At 40.3% G+C, this 16,819-nt stretch overlaps 2 protein-coding genes across 2 annotated transcripts in view; both read left to right on the top strand.

The window, feature by feature from the left end:
• LOC140489069 (F-box only protein 47-like) overlaps nt 1-16,819 on the top strand; it is a 102,979-nt gene that overhangs the window by 56,485 nt on the left and 29,675 nt on the right. The gene's annotated exons all lie outside the window — the stretch shown is intronic.
• Nucleotides 3,344-16,819, top strand: part of LOC140489312 (paired box protein Pax-6-like) — a 77,922-nt gene continuing 64,446 nt past the window's right edge. The window contains exon 1 of the mRNA XM_072588718.1: nt 3,344-3,533. The gene's annotated coding sequence lies outside the window, so the exon portion shown is untranslated. The remainder of the gene's footprint in view (nt 3,534-16,819) is intronic.

The raw sequence follows: 16,819 nt of genomic DNA, 5'->3' as shown, positions 1-16,819 counted from the left end.
AATATTGTCAGGGCCCATAGCCTTTGCAGTATCCTCTGTCTCCAACTATTTCTTGACATCTTGTGGAGTGAATCGAATTGGCTGATGATTGGTATCCGTAATGCTGGGAACCACTGGAGGAGATCAAGATGGATCATCCACTCAGCAATTCTAGCAAAGATTGCTGCAAAAGCTTCAGCCTTATCTTTTGTACTGACGAGCTGGTCTTTTCCATCATTGACAATAGGGATATTTGTGGAGCCTCCTCCTCCAATGAGTTGTTTAATTGTCCACCAACATTCAAGATTGGATGTGGAAGGACTATAGATCTTAGATTTGATACACTGGCTGTGGGATCACTTAGCTCTATCACTTGCTGTTTATGCTGCTTGACACCTCATTTTCTGGTATTCCTGGTGCTGCTCCTGGCATGCCCTCCTGAACCAGGGTTGATTGCCTGGCTTGATGGTAATAGTTGAGTGGGGGATATGCCGTGCCATGAGGTTACAAATTGTGCTGGTGTACAATTCTGCTGCTGTTGATGGATGTCCAGTCTTGAGTTGCTAGATCTGTTCAAAGTCTGTCCCATTTAGCATGGTGAGAGTGCCACACAACATGATGGAGGTTAGTCTCAGTGCGAAGGCGAGACTTTGTCTCCAGAAGAACTGTGCAGTGGTTACTCTTACTGATACTATCGTGGACAGATACATCAGCAGCCAGAGGATTGGTAAGGGTGAGGTCAAGTATGTTTTTCCTTCCTGTTGGTTTCCTCACCACCTGCTGTAGACCCAGTCTAGCAGCTATGTGCTTCAGGATCCGACCATCTCGATCAGTAGCACTGCTGCTGAACTACTTTTGGTAGTAGACATCAAATCTCCCACCCAAAGTGCATTTTGTATCCTTGCCACCCTCAGTGTTTCCTCTAAGTGTTGTTCAACATGGAGGAGTAACAATTAATCTGCTGAGGGAGGGCGGTACATGGTAATCAGTAGGAAGTTTCCTTGCCCATGTTTAACAATGAAGCTGTGAGACTCCATGGGGTCTAGAGTCAATGTTGAGGACTCCCAGGGCAACTCCATCCGGACTGCATACCGCTATGCTGCCAGCTCTGCTGTGTCTATCCTGCCAGTGGGAGAAGACATACTCAAGGATGGTGAGGCTGGTTCTGGGACATTGTCAGGCAAAATTGCGTGATTATGACTGTGTCAGGCTGTTGCTTGACTAGTTTGTGTGACAGCTTCCCCAGGGTCGACAGAGCTGTTTCTGCCGTTATCTTTTCCGGTGCCTAGGTCAATGCCAGATGATCTTTGACATTTCATCTCTTTGACATTTTGTAGCGATCGTACACTGAATGGCTTGCTAGGCCCTTTCAGAATTGAGAGTCAACCACATTGCTGTGGGTCTGCAGTCACATGTAGGCCAGACCTGGTAAGGATGGTAGTTTCCTTCCCTAAACATTAGTGACCCAAATTGGTTTTTCCAACAACCGACATTAGTTTCATGGTTATCAATCAAATTTTAATTCCAGGTTGTTTTTATTGAATTCAAATCCTACCATCTGCCATGGCAGGGTTCAAACCTAGATCCCCAGAACATGAGCTGAGTTTCTGGATTAATAGTCTAGTGATAATAATACTTGGCCATTGCTTCCCCCTTCTAACCTTTTTCAACAAGGGCATAACATTTGCTATTCTCCAGTCCTCTGGCCACCTCCCCTGAGTTTAGGTGAGATTGAAAGATTATGACCAATGCTCCTACTATTTCCATTCTCACAACCTTCATTATCCACGGATGCCTCTCATCTGGCCCCAATACCATGTCAACTGAGGTTTTAATACCCTATTTACAACACTTCCTCCTTATCAATTTTGAACCTTTCTAGTGACAACAGTGACAGGGCTCCCATCTCTCTCACCATGGCCTGGGTAGCATCTAACTCTTTAGTAAAGACAGGTGAATATAAAGTATTAATTTAACACCTCAGCCATGCCTCTTGTGTCCATGGGCTATAGAGGGGGAAAGAGAGATACCAAGCAGGGAACAGGCTCCTACTGAGCACAATGGAAAATTAATCAAACAAGAGGGGGGGAAATCACATGTTAAGAATAAAGACTGGGGCAGTAGTAACATTCAGCCTGGAAAGGGGCAAACATTTTAGATTGTGTTCAGGAACATTTTCTATAGCAATATGCACCAATCCAACTAGTACTAGAAAGGAAAGAATCTCGCTTTTGTTCTTAAATTGGCCCTATTCTTCCTTCTACTATCTTTTTACTTGACACTAGGTTATAGTCTAGATTTATTTGAAATCACAAGCTTTCAGGTGATGAAGGGACAGTGCTCTGAAAGCTTGTGATTTCAAATAAACCTGTTGGACTATAACCTGGTGTTGTGTGACTCCTGACTTTGTCCACCCCAGTCCAACATCAGCACCTTAATATCATATCTTTTTGCTATTAATGCATCTATAGTAGACTTTGGGATTCTCCTTTGTGTTGGCTGCCACTCTTTATTCATAATCTCTCTTTGCTTTTCTAATATGCTTTTTCAGATTCACTCAATCTTTCCTTTGGTTCTTGGTTGTATTTTCTATCTGACATCTGACACTAGTATTTTATTTTAATTTCCATCTTTGTTTTTCATCCGGGGATGTTATTTGCCCTCCCTCTCCCTACTGAGTGAATATATCTTGACTGTACCAGAACCATCTCCTCTTTGAAGGTCAGCTATTGATCAGCTGTAATCTTTGCCATCAACCTTTTGTTCCAACCTATTTGGCTCAGCTCTGATTTTGAAGATGGCTCTCCTCCCGTTAATTATTCTTACTTTGTATGGTCCACTGACCTTTTCTATCATCATCCTAAGTGATGATGGAATGATTACTGTCTCCTCAAATGCTCCTCCACCGACCCTTGATCTACTTGCTCATTTCCAAGAAGCTAGCCCAACATCATATCCTTTCTAGTTGGATTGGTGCACACTGCACATTCTAGAAATGTTTGCCCCTTTCCGACCTGAATGCTACCAGTGTCCCAGTCTATATACTTAATAATCCCCACCTCTTGTCCATCGTGTCTAGTGTTCTCTTGGCGTCTGTTCCCTGCTTGATCTCTCCCTCCCCCTCTTATAGCTCAGAGAATGGTTTCAGGAATACTTTGTGCAGTTTTTTCCCCTCTCTCTCTACTCTTTGATGTACGCGGTTAGACAGCCTGACCCCTCCGATCATGCCACTGTTTTGTCGCAAACAGGCAACTTTTTTTTAAAACACAAGGCGTTGACTCGAAGTGACAAGCCTGCCATGAATGTTCCAAATGATCTTTCCAGGCATCCTAGCGTACATGATATCCCCAGACTCTTGCAGCCCATTCTGGGGAATTAGGTTCAAAGTTGACGTTAATGTTCCGAACAAATGTCACAAAGACTCATCTCCCCATTTTTGCATTTTCCCGAACTTATTTATTCATACGGAGTTCATATTTAGTATCAGTCTGACTAACAGCATTATAGACACAGGGCTGCCTACAACAGGAGTTACCCACCCGGCTTCAGGCTGAGTATGCACTGTATTTATAATTCCCGTGTGTTTGTTTCTCAATGTGTTTTTATTTTGTTTGAAAAAGGCCATAGTGTACAACCGCGAAACGAAAAATAAGGGCCTTCTTTATTATGTATGTATCTTCGTTGTACATTGTAACAAATCGTCTGAAAATATTACCGATGATTTAGTAAGTTGGAAGTGGTCACACGAAGGGTCTGTAACATTTTAACTCTGTGTGAATGCTGGGGGACAGAAGAGAGGACATTCAATTCGTCTTGTCCTTAAAAGCGAATTTAAACGTTTAGTTATGTTTTCAAAACTTAAATCGTTTGAGTTTAAAAAAAACATTTTTAGTTGCGAACGAAATTTAATGGTAGCCAGCTGTGACATGCGAATATTCTGAAGAAAATAATCAACAGTAAGGAAACGTGGTTTACATTATTATTTTTAAACTGTTGGGCCAATTGTTTTATTTTTAAAATTGAGACATGGTCAGTTTTATTTTCAAAAGGTGTGTTCATTGATGGATATAACTCCAAAGGTGCTTTGTGATCCAATCTGGGTATTCAGTTACTTATTGAATCTTTCAAGTTAAATGTTAATGTTCTGTTGCACAGCAAGTGGATCTGGATCTTGAGAATCCAGACAATTTGGTTGGAATTTTATGAACGGGTCAGCTTAATGTATGTGTGTGTTTCTGTGTGGGTGGGTGGGTAAGTGAATGAGGATGGGGGAGATAGTGTCAGCTCTTTGTAATTATATTGCAGTCTTACTTATTGTTTGGTAACCTCATAATCCAAAGTTTATATAGGGACTGCAAGAAAATTGGTTTGGAATGGTAAACCTGGATTAAAGTGGTTTTGAGGGAAGTCAATGGAAAAGGTGAGTTTTGATTTATAGGTGAAGCAGGGTTTAAGTTATTCTATAAATTAAGATGAATTATAACAAATATCACATTGGAAATGATTCAGGGGAGATTAGGCAATTTGGTGCAGTTTGGCAATCAAACCGATTATTTATGATACTTGCATTTTTATAAGGCTCCTGGCCTTGCAAAACATCTTCATAGAATGTATTTAAAATATTTAATGCATCGTGTGTTAAAATGGATTTTATTTCTCTTTAACAAGTGGCTTGCAGAAACAAGTGTGATATGTTCATTTGAACATTTTATTCTGCATACACATATCCCTTTACGGAGTGACACCCTGTTACAAAACCAATATAAGTAACAATTTGATTGTAACAGAGTCTTGGTCAGATACAGTTAAACAGTATGTCTCACTTGCCTTGCATCATTCTGTGGTGCTAAATCTCGCATACACATATCCCTTTACGGAGTGACACCCTGTTACAAAACCAATATAAGCAACAATTTGATTGTAACAGAGTCTTGGTCAGATGAGGTTTCCTTGCATTGTTCTATGGTGCTGTATTTCTTGCTGATAGTATCACATCATTTTGCAGCGCAGAAGAAGGCCACTCTGCCCATGATGTACTGTACTTCACTGTACTATAAAATTACTCCCACTCCTCTATACCTTCCCTGTAGCTCTGCAGACCTTTTTCTTTTTCAAGTATGCATTTAAATTCCCTTTTGAAAGTTACATTGAACCCGCTTGGACCAGCATTCCAAGCAGCGCATTCCAGGTCACAACAAATTGCCGTTGAAAATGTTTCCTCATCTCCTCCTAGTTCTTTGACTGTTTGCTTTAATTCTGTGTTCTTTGCTTGCTGACCGTCCTGCCAGAAGAAATAATATTTCAAAGGCCCTTGACATTTTCTAAGTAGAATATATCTGCATTTCACTGTAATATCACTTATGCTACAGCCTGTTCCTCATCTTTTCCATCCCTCAGTTTTGGTCACCTTACTTAGACTCATAGAGTCATAGAGATGTACGGCACGGAAACAGACCCTTCGGTCCAACTCGTCCACGCCGATCAACTATCCCAACCCAATCTAGTCCCAACTGCCAGCACCCGGCCCATATCTCTTCCTATTCGTATACCCATCCAAATGCTTATTGATATTCCAGAAGAATATGCTGATTGTACAGGATTAAATAGTGAGCTGAGGTTCATGTTGGAGGTGAATCCTGGTATAGATTATTTGGGCTGAATCATCTACTGCAGATTCTGTAATTTCATGCAATTTCGTTTAGTCTTAATACACGGTCATGAAGACTCTCCTAACTTATCAAAACTGTGAAATTCTTTCGTTAGAACTCTCTACTTTGCTTTGCTCATTGAAAAACCTCCTTAAAATCTACCCCTTTGACCAGGTTTTTGGCCATCTGTCCTCGTATGCCTTCTGCAGCTTGATAATGAATGTTGTATGATATCCCTTTGTGAAGTATTTTTCAGAATTTTATTACATTTAGAGTGATATTGCTGCCTTATGTCCCCTGTTCACATTCTGTCTGGGCAGCTTTGCGCTAGTAATACTATTTTAAAATTGAAAGAGTGTAGACAGAGTCCAACTGCCCTCAAGCATGGCATTGTATTTCGTCATCTCACTGCCATAGGTCAAACATGACTGGTCATGGAAAATCTATGTTGTACTGGGGCAGCGGGGCATTCTTCTGAAATTGAGGGTTAAGATACTTTGTTGGGGTAGAGTAAAGGGACTTGCATCCTATAAGACCATAAGTCCATAATAAATAGGTACAGGTGTAGGGTGTTGCCTCCTCAAGCCTGACATACCAACAATAGGCTCACGGTTGATCTGAAACTCCTCCTGTCCACTTCCCTGCATTTACCCCGTAATCCTTGATTCCCCTCTTGACCAACGATCTATCTTTCTCAGCCTTAGATATACACCTCCTCCCCCCAGGTCAATTTATCCTGCAGCTTGATGTGAGAGAGCTTGACATGGATGTGGAATGAAAACCTAGTATATTTTCCATTCCCCAGCATTAACATCTCTGACCTTGAAGAACATTAAGAACATGCTGTTCTGGGGTGCCTTTGCCTGATCGATAAAATAGGGGCTTTGTTGCTACAGTTCCATTATACACATAGCTTCTTATTTTAATACGAGAAGTGCTGAGTGGAGAATTACTTAGAGGGAGGAAGGGAGAGAATAAAAACAAGAGTAAGTGGATGGTTACATACTAGCTTCAGGATGAGATGAGAGCCTGGACTTTTGTGTTATTGTGGACCTGGCTCCTCAAGAGAAGGAAAAATATACCTGGAGTTGCTGCTGATAATCTTCGGTGGGAGATTGGCAGAATATCTGAAAAAATTGTGTGAATGGCTAAAAGTTCACATTTCTACACTACTTCTAGTCATCTGTTCTAATATCTCCCTCTTATGTTCAGTGTCAATTTGTGTTTTATTATGCTCCTGGTAAGTGCCTCAAGATACTTTACTGCGCTAAACATGCCTTATACATGAATATCTGTTCCTTCAGTCAATCTCCTACTGAAGCTGCAATCCAAAAACATCTCTGGGAATTTAGGATCTTGCATTTTGATAAATAGGCATCCCCAATTGAAGTTGACACTCCACTACAAGTAGTTTGAGGATATCATGCAGTTGGAAGGGCTGAATTTCAGATGGGACATTCAAGTGAGGGTCTGACTCAGGTGTCAGTAAAGAGCTCCCATGGAAATATTTTGAAGTAAACCAACTGAGTGCCCAATGGTTGCCTGGTCAATACTTAGTCCTTGAAAAAGGTCACAAAATAAAACCGGCATTTCTGATCTTTATTGCACTGCTGTTAATGGGATCAAGGAGTTCACATTTTTGGTTCACATTACGATAGTGGCTACAAATCAAAAAGTTCTTCATTGGCTGTAAAGCTGTTGTTGTTGTGAAACGTGCAGAATCAATACAGACATTCTTTCTTAATTGCTTATTCAGATATATATCACACTAATAGTATGTCTATATACATTTAATATAACACCCTATATATTGCATGTTCAGGTTGGTAGTATACTGCAAAACAATAATAAATTGGTGCAATACTAGCAAAGGGAGATGACTATTGAGTTGCTCAGTCATCAATTTGCGAGATTTTGTTCCAACCTATAGAGCCTATTCCCAAGAATCTGTTGATCAATATTACATGCAGATCTTTCCAACTGAAGGATTTGTCATTCAGTGATATTGTTCCAGACTCTGAGCCAGAAGTTCTGGGGTCAAGTACCATTCAAGGCTGAGGAAGATATTTTCATAATGTATCCAAATAGGTTGAATATTAACTTATAAATCCTTCCAACACACACCAATAGCAGGTGATAAAAGCAGGAGAGATTCCTGATCAACCATGTAATGGAAAGAAAGTTGGTATCTCAACCATCGCTATCTATAGCTCTAGACTGCAACATGTGTGCAACAGTCTACGTTGGCCTTGGATGGAAGGCTGGCATAGATCAGGTTGGTGCTAATAGTCAGATTACTTTTCCTGCTGTGGTGGCTTTGGGGCCTGTCTCCTTGCCCAACTCATGGTGAAGGACATGGCATTGTGGCTTGTTGTACCATTGGACAGAAAACAGAAGAAGCAATCTTTCCAATTTTCTTTACATTCATATCTCCCTGGTTCAGTTCACTATGTTTTGCCATTAAAAGCCAATACATTAGGGAAAGGAATAGAGTATTCAAGTACATGAAGAAAAAAGGAATCGAAGAATATATTGATGGAATAGGGTGAATTAAGATAGGAGGAGCCTCATCTATAGCAGTATTCTATTGGGCTAAATGTCTTGTTTCTGTTCTGCAAAATTCTGTGTAATGTTTTATCAATTATTTTTGACTCTGGATGAAATGAGGTTTATTTTTCCAATATATTTTTGATGGAATATTTTGTTTCCCTTCTGTGCTCCACTAAATGTGTTATTCTGTGTCACAGTATATTCCCACATGTGCCTTGGCCCTCCAGTATCTCACTCAGTGGCAAGCTGAACAAGCAATGTCGTTCGGCCACATGATTGTGGGAGAGGTTGGGCATGTTACAGCTGAGCCCAACCTTGTAGTTACTCAACATCCACATGCTTCAGTTTACCAAGGTTGGTCAGGATAATAATATCCATACTTAAGTAGAAAATCTGAAATCATCCACTTATCCTGTTTTGTAGCTAATGTTTTTCTTTCTTTCTGTAGTTTACACCTCTCCCAGAATATTGCATTGCTGACAGGTAGCTGAGATTAAGGGGAGGGTGATATAATGTATAGATTTTGCGCCTTGTCTTTATTGGATAAGCTTGAAAGACCAGCGTGATTATGTCATGTTACTAACAATGTACCACAGCAAAGCTACTGTACTGTCCTGATTGTGTTCCTATCTAGTAGTCCAAAAGTCTGGGTTGATATCCCCAGGAGATTTGTGAGCTCAAACTGCCTCCTTGACTGATTCAGAATTCAAATGTGTGGAAACAAGAAAAACTTCACATTTGTTTTCTGTTTATTCGATAGATGCATCACTGAGTAAGTTGCATTTATTGCCCTAATTTCCAATAGAATGGTTAAGATCATCCACTTAATTGTGGGTCTGGAATCACAGGCAAGCCAAACCAGGTAAGGAAGATGGTTTCCTTTCCTAAAGGACATTAGTGAACCAGATAGGTTTTACAACAATTGACAATGGTTCCATGGTCACCAATAAGCTAGTTTTTTTATTGAAATAAAATGTCACCATCTGCCTTCGTGGGATTTGAATACATGACTCCAAAACATTAGTCCGATGTTTTGGATTACTAGTCTAGTGACATAACCTGGAGAAAGTGAGGACTGCAAATGCTGGAGATCAGAGTCGAAAGTGTGTTGCTGGGAAAGTACAGCTAGTCAGGCAGCATCTGACGAGCAGGAGAATCAATGTTTTGGACATAAGCTCTTCATTAGGAATCCTGATGAAGGGCTTATGCCTGAAAAGTCGATCCTCCTGCTCTTCGAATGCTGCCTGACTAGCTGTGCTTTCCCAGCAACACACTCTCGACTAGTGACATAACCACTATGCTAACACATCCTCACATTTGCCAACAGAAGGAACTATTGATCTGTCATATTGTCATTTAAACAATTAGCTGGCTTACTGGCATCCTTTAGGGAAGAAACTCTGCTGCTCTTAGCAGGATTGACCAGTATGTGAGTCCATCTCACACCAAGGTGCGCACTTTAGTTTACGTTTCTTTCAAAGGAGAAAACTTTATAAACAATTCTGTATTCTCTCCATACTGCAATGGAATACTAACCTGGATTATTTGCTTAAGTGTTGGAGAGGAATTTGAACTTCAACCATCTGACATGGAAAGACTCTTAAATCTGAGTTTGAATGAAAGTGCTTATGAATGGATTCAGCCTTTGTCACTGGCACCTATATTAAAGAATTAACTAAAGGAAGGTATAATGTATGTACTACATACAGATGAGTCATATGCTAGTCACACAAAATGCATTATAAACAGTGTATGCTTGACTGTATGAAACCTCCCATTTAAGTCAGAGGTTTATGGATTCAAAAGCAACACCAAATTCTCAAGCCAGGTGAGGGAATATTCTATTCTACTGGTTAACGGGATTTAAAGTTGCATTGTGTTTAAGGAATCATTTGTCAAGTATCTTCATCCATCTCTTATCCAACAAACTCAAAAAAGATTATTTGATTGTTTATCACATTGTTCTTTGTGGCACGTGTTGTGTGAACAGTGACTGTTCTATTTGTCTGTAAAACAACAGTGTGAAAGGTGAAACAAAAATCCCTTTATAAATGAATACAACACATAAGAAACTGCTTTACAAACATAATCCATACAATCTCTGCAGTTTTGAAACAGGTGATTCGGCCCCTTGAGTCCACATTGACCCTCTGTAGAACATCCCACACTACCCACACCCCTACCCACTCCCTGTGACCCTATAGTTTTTACTCTACAAAAAGGGATAATGTCAAGGAGACACCTCATATTTTATGGGCTTGAGTTTGAAAGGTTGTGGAGATGCCTGGATCATTAGGTCACAAAAGCATGTTGGAACTTTATTTTTAAATAAGACATTTCCTGGAAACCAGGATTCCAGATATTTGGCGGTCTCGGTTGTTTGACATCACTTCAAGGATAACAGTTAATTGTTTTTATGACTGGGTTTTCTGGTTGTTCTGTTTGAACAATGTTTGCTGGCTTGAAGTTTGTGTTTGGATATTCAGCTGAAGAAAACTTACTTCAGACCAAGCTGCTCAGCTTGTGTCACCAATCTTGGTCGTACGAACATAGAATCTGTATTGTCTGTCACACTCAAACTGCCTTATTTCATCAGTAGACTTTCAAAAACTGAAACACAATGCAAAGTCTTAAGCATGATCCACCTGTGAGGGAGAGGTAAGTAGGAATGTTGCCGCAGAAGAATCAAGGTGCAAGAGAGTCTGAGGTGAAACAGACATCAAGTGCTGCATTGGGCAGTAGATACTAAAAATTTATCTCTGAGTGACAAACTCTTTGCTTTATTCATTCTTGGGATACAGACATTGCCAGCAATCCCACAAACCATCCTGATTTGGAATGTGGGCTTTATTGATAAGGGAATAGAATATAAAAGCAAGGAAATTGTGTGTGAATGCATATAAAACACTGGTTTGGCCTCAGCTAGGATATTACCAAGCCTTCCTAGTTGTCCTTGAGAAGGTGGTAATGGTTAACCTTCTTGAACCGTTGTAGCCTGATTGGTACAACATACAGTTTCTAGTTTTGGCATGGTAACAATGAAGCCATGGTGTTACATGATAGAACTTCAACAGCAGAAAGGAAGGCCATTTGGCCTTCAGTAAGCTCTCCAGTAAGACCATGTTCCCTACTGCCATGGCCTCACCTTCTATCCTCAATGCTGCACTTTCTTCCTTTCCAGATAATAGTCCAATTCTGTCATAGAGTCATAGAGATGTACAGCGTGGAAACAGACCCTTCGGTCCAACCCCTCCATGCTGACCAGATATCCCAACCCAATCTAGTCCCACCTGCCAGCACTTCTTGAAAACTTTGACTGAACCTGCCTCCATTCTCAGGAAGCACGTTTCAGAAGCTTAGCACTCACTTTCTGGAAGTTTCTCCTCCTGTCTCCATTGATTATTTTGATGGTTACTTAAAGCTGTGCCCTCTCATTCTTGATCCCTCCCCCAGTGGGAGCAGTTTCGCTTTATCAAAGCTGTCCCGGCACCTCATGATTTTGAGAATTTTTACCAAATCTCCTTTCAAACATTTTCCAAGGAAAACAGACCTAACTTCTCCAAACATCTCTGAGACTATTCTTGTGAAATATCTCTGCATCCTTTTCAGATACTTTCTAAAGCGTAGCACCCAGAAAGTTTTGTAATACCCTAGCTGAGGCCAAACCAGTGTTTTATGCATGTTCACACAATTTCCTTGCTTTTATGTTCTATTCCCCTATTAATAAAGCCCACATTCCAAATCAGAATGGTTTGTGATTTGGTGGGGACCTTGGGTACTGAAAGTGTTCTTTTGGACCTGCTACCGTTCTCCTTGTTGGTTCATATTGCATGTTTGAGAGTATGTTTGCATATTAATATCCAAATAGAACATTCCTTACAGTCTCAAGAAATTACATTTTAAGGGTTAAAGTGGGAGAGAGAGGTTTAGAGATTTAGAGAAGGAATTGGAGAAATTAGGATATTGATATGTGGCTAAAGGAATGGCTGTCAGTGGCGAAGCAATAGGAATTGGTCTATGCAAGAAATCAAAATTGGAAGGGCGTAGAGATCTCTGATGGCTGTCATACTTGGAGAGTGATAGGATGGGGCAAGATCATGTAATTTTTACCGAAGGATAAAAATTAACACTGTAGGTATCCCTTAGCAAAGCACCACTGCAGTTCAAGAAGGTAACTCATACCGCAACCTTCTCAGGGGCAGTAAGGAATGGGCTACAAATGATGGCCTTACCAGCATTGCAGAAATCTCAAAAAATAATAAAGCAAATGTCACTTGAGAGGGCGTTGCCAGACTGGAAACCAGTGTAGCTTGATATGTATAGGGGTGAGAATTGATCGGCAGGGCAGAAATGTTTGAACTATGGAGATGAAGATTGAGGTATATAGTGCTTGGTAGTATAGAACTTGAGTATTTCTGAAGAAAGACACATTTTGTCAAGGTTTATGCCTTGTACTCATGAGGACATTCACAAGAATACCAACACAAAGCGGAGTATTGCAAGAGAAGAGTATGCTGATTGTTTGGCAAATTGACCCTGATTAGCAGAGGCATTACCATAGAATGCACCAGTTAGAAGACGACTGACTGTTCACTGCCAAGTTTCCTTTAAATTTGAGGTAGGTGGAATTATTTTGACATCTTACAACTTACAAATTTCAGTCAGGCTTGCAGTGTGGCATACTTGGTACTGGAACCTTCTAGAAGGTGAAGATTCTTTGTTGGAACTGGAAGTATATATATTAGCATCAGGGGCCTGCTTCTTTCCAGTGAGAAAGAACATGTACACAAATAGGTGACAGCCAATCTTGGTTTCATTCCTAGGACAATGCCTTGACCAACCAGGGTCAACCTGCCTGGTTCAAATTTAAGCAAAGTTTGGCACTCAAATGCAAGTCAAAAAACCTTTGACAAACTCTATTTTTCTTTGGTGATTTTGAGATATGTGGAGTTAGCAGCTGGGATGTTTACAGGGGCAACAAAAGTGGTAATGGATGTGAGAGAGGGAAGTTCTTCAGAGGTTCCCAGCTTGTGACCGGATTCAAATCAATAAACTTTGACATCCCTGATCCTAAAATAGCAAATTGAGCTGTCAACAGAATCATTTTCAGAGGTGTTAACTCAATACCTCAAGATGGCATTGATCAGAAAGCATTTAATGCTAATGGGGTGGTATGGTGTTTCACAAAGTGACCCCCATAGTATTTATTGCCATGACTGGAACCAGAAAAGCACAGTAGTGTAGAGAGTAAATTTTAAAACAAATATCAAGGGTATGGTCATCACTTGCTATGGCAGTTTTTATAGTCCATCCCTAATTACCCTTTGTAACAGGCTCGCTAGACCACTTCAAAGGACAGTTAAAAGCATTGCTATTACTCTGGAGTTAGATATTTCTTTCCTTAAAGAACATGAGTGAATCGGATGGGTTCTTTAAAAATGAAAATAATTTCATGGTTATCGGCCTAGATCATAGTGAATTCTAGATTTATTAGCTGAATTCAAAGTTCGTGACAGGGGTTGAACCCATATCACCTAAGCATTAACTAGGGTCTCAGGGTTATTAAGGTAAAAACAATGACCGCAGATGCTGAAAACCAAATACTGGATTAGTGGTGCTGGAAGAGCACAGCAGTTCAGGCAGCATCCAACGAGCAGCGAAATCGACGTTTCGGGCAAAAGCCCTTCCTTTATTCCTGATGAAGGGCTTTTGCCCGAAACATCGATTTCGCTGCTCGTTGGATGCTGCCTGAACTGCTGTGCTCTTCCAGCACCACTAATCCAGTCTCAGGGTTATTAGTTTAGTGTTAATATCTCTTCTGCTACCTTGGTCTGACAAGACAAGGTGATGGTGGTATGGAAAACCAACCAAGTAGTTGAATATGAACAGACTGAACAAATCGTGGCAAAACAGGCTTGAGAGGTCAAATAACTAACTATTGCTTCTAATTTTTAAGTTCGTATAACGTGGAATTCGAGGGCCTTTGTGGTACAGTGGTAGTGTCCCTACTTCTAAGCCAGGAGGCCTCGTTTCAAGTCCCATCTGCTCTAAAGGTGTATAATAACATTTCTGGATATGTTGAGTAAAAAAAACAGCAAAGAAAAAGTGAAATTTGAAGGTCTTTGTGGCACAGTGGTAGTGGAAGCTTGGGTTCAAGTCCCACATGTCTCGGAGGTGTATGATAAAATCTCTGAGCAGGGTGACTTAAAAAATGTAGAATTTGTAACAGAAAAAAGAACTGAAGCTCAATAGATTCTTGATTGACAAGGGAGTCGAAGGGTACAAGAAAGTAGAATTGATGCCGTGGTCAGATCAGCTATGCTCTTCTCAAATGGCAGAACAGGCTTGAGGGACCAATTGACCTACTGCTACCCTGATTCATAAGGCCTAAATTTTACAGGACGTTGGTTCTCTGCACTAAAGAGGTTGCTGGTATCTAAAAGGCTGATATTAATCCTCAAGGTATTGCCTCTGAATGGAATCCCCATGCAGTTTAGATTAGATTATATGAGATTCCCTACAGTGTGGAAATAGGCCCTTCGGCCCAACCAGTCCACACTGACCCGCCGAAGAGCAACCCATCCAGACCCATTTCACTTTGACTAATGCACCTAACACTATGGGCAATTTAGCATGGCCAATTCACCTAACCTGCACATCCTTGGACTGTGGGAGGAAATTGGAGCACCCAGAGGAAACCCACACAGACAGAGGGAGAATGTGCAAACTACACGCCGACAGTCACCCAAGGCTGGAATCGAACCTGGGACCCTGGACCTGTGAGGTAGTAGAATTACAGCACAGCAGTGCCTTTCAACCTACTCTGTCACTTTGTTCTTGCCCCACACAAGCTTCCTCCATCTCTCTTTGTCCAATGTTATAAGTGCAGAAATGTAGACATTCTTATCAGTGTAACCTTCCATTACTGTCTCCTTTATGTACTTTTGTAGCATCTCCTTAACTGTATCTACAATTTGATTTCAGGTGGGTGTGTTTTAGTATCATGTTTCCCTGCTAACCAGGGTCAGACTGGCAAGAGAACATAGATAAGAAAGACAGGTATTTGTAAATGAGAGGGAAATTCCTCAGAAACAATCTACCAAATCCAGAATGTCTGCAGCTTCTCTGTTGAACTTTGTGTGAACTTGCAGTTATAAATCATATGAACTTAATTGCAATTAGACGTTGTAGGCTTTAGGGGGATATATATCTGCACTTTGGTTGAAGGGTAAATTAAGAAGATGGAGAAAAGATTCTGTGCTTCTTTGTGCATGTGTGGAATCTTTTATCTCGCCATGTTTCAGGCCTTTTAATACTATTAACCTGCCATCAATAGTGCTAGATTCACTCAGTATACTAACTCTTGTATCATAGTTTATGTAAGTAAATTCCTTTGACATGCTTTAAAGTGTTACAGTTTATTACAGATACAAAACCATTTTGGAAAAGAAATACAATATCTTGATCTTACATCTTCTGCATATCTGAGAAGTCCGTGGTAGAACTCTCAGATCTGAATTAAAAAGGATGTATCTTCAAGTATTAATATACAGACTTGAATATAAAATAAGGGCTGATCTTTCTGTGGAGCACTGAGGGTGTGCTGTGTTTTCAAGTGTATATTATTTCTAATGTTAAAAATCACACAACACCAGGTTATAGTCCAACAGGTTTATTTGGAAGCACTATAATAGTGAATATAATAGTGAAACGCTATTTGGACTATAGCCTGGTGTTGTGTGATTTTTAACTTTGTACACCCCAGTCCAATACCAGTATCTCCAAATCATTATTTCTAATGAGTCATGAAACAAGCATACTGTTCCATTAAGCTGCTTCAGTTTTTGTTGGGGATGGGTGTGGATTGAGGATGAAATAATATAATTTCACAGTGGAAAAACAAAGACTTCACTTATAGAGTCATAGATTATACAGCATGGAAGCTGATCTTTCTGTCCAACCAGTCCATGCTGATCATAATATTCCCACCTGCCTGCTCTGGGCCCATATCCCTCCAAACAATTCCTATTCATGTTCTTATTCAAATGTCTTTTTAATGTTGTAACTGTACCCGCATCCACCACTTCCTCTGGAAGTTCACTCCACACTCAAACCACTCTGTATGAAAAAAATTGTCCTTCATGTATTATTTAAATCTTTCACCGCTCACCTTAAAAATATACCTTGGAATCCCCCACCCTAGGGAAAGGACACCTGCCATTCACTTTATCTGTACCCCTCTATAATATTGATGTTTTTTATGACCACTGGACATCTCAACATGCTTTACAGCTGAAGATGTACTTTTGAACTGCAGTTGCTGTTTCATTGTAAGCCAAGTGGTAGCTGATATACACACAACTAGATTCCACAAAACAGCAACGTAATAAAGACTGGATAATTTGTTTTTGTGATGCTGATTGAGAGATAAATATTGTTAGGATATCAGGGTGAACTCCCCTACTCTTCTGTGAACCAATATAACTTTTCTATATGCATCAGAGCAAGAAGATGAGACCTTAGTTTAGTGCTTAATATAAACAAAAAGCACCTCAGTACTACACTGGTTTCTTTGCTCACATGGTACTTATCTTGTCACTCTATGGTGAGTGTGTTACCACCAGAACCACAGAAAAATGTTG

The sequence above is a fragment of the Chiloscyllium punctatum genome, chromosome 18 (genome assembly GCF_047496795.1).
Source record: "Chiloscyllium punctatum isolate Juve2018m chromosome 18, sChiPun1.3, whole genome shotgun sequence".
Taxonomy (NCBI): domain Eukaryota; kingdom Metazoa; phylum Chordata; class Chondrichthyes; order Orectolobiformes; family Hemiscylliidae; genus Chiloscyllium; species Chiloscyllium punctatum.
This window is presented reverse-complemented; position numbering and strand designations above follow the sequence as displayed.